We start from the raw sequence: 767 nt of genomic DNA, 5'->3' as shown, positions 1-767 counted from the left end.
CATAATAAAAAGAAATGGCTTCTAAGAAATTCTCATTTGTTTGGGAGGTTCTCTTGATTGTTATGCTTCTACTAGCCACGGCAACAATGGCTTCAAGAAATCCAGGTCCCTTGTTCGCTAGTAAGTACATTATATAACCCCGATTTATGTAATTAACTTCTTTTTAGTGAATAAGTAAAATGGTTTGGTGCGTGAGTCTGTGTGTGTATCCATTGATGGACGAACGTCGATGGTATTAAAAGAAAAAAAAGTAGAATGGTGCGAAATTATTGTAAAATTTGACTTTATTAAACCATTAATTGGATAATTAGAGACAATTTTATGAATTCTATATTTTCTCTTGGAGTGGCAGATAAGAAGCTTGTAGCAAGCCGTCAACTGGGCGAAGCATTGCCACGGGGTGGCAACCGTCAAAACAATCCTTAATCATTATATCATATATATATATATATATATATATATGTATGCATATGTGCTAGCTCTTGTAATGGTCGCGTATTTGTTTTGTCTCATAGTAATGGTATTTTAAAATAATCCGAGCTACCTGCTAGGCTCTCTCAACTCGTGTGTGTTATTTAGGCCTTTCATCGTGACTCAATGTTGGTGTGATTATTTCTTATGGTACTATTACCATAGTGGCAAGCTCTATTGATTTTGTCTAATGAAGCATCTGTAAGCTCTGTAATGAAATATGTATGAATTTTCCCAAGTATTATTATCTCGAAACCGTCTACAAAAAATGACTACGGTTTTTTTTTTTATTCTCA

At 34.2% G+C, this 767-nt stretch overlaps 1 long non-coding RNA gene across 1 annotated transcript; it reads left to right on the top strand.

The window, feature by feature from the left end:
• LOC112093729 lies at window positions 1-767 on the top strand. Its single transcript, XR_002903175.1, has 2 exons — window positions 1-120; window positions 353-767. It is a non-coding gene; the product is annotated as an uncharacterized LOC112093729 (long non-coding RNA).

Source organism: Morus notabilis, unplaced genomic scaffold, assembly GCF_000414095.1.
Source record: "Morus notabilis unplaced genomic scaffold, ASM41409v2 Scaffold1119, whole genome shotgun sequence".
Classification (NCBI taxonomy): domain Eukaryota; kingdom Viridiplantae; phylum Streptophyta; class Magnoliopsida; order Rosales; family Moraceae; genus Morus; species Morus notabilis.
Note: the sequence above shows the minus strand (reverse complement) of the source record. Positions and strands in the feature narration are given on the sequence as shown.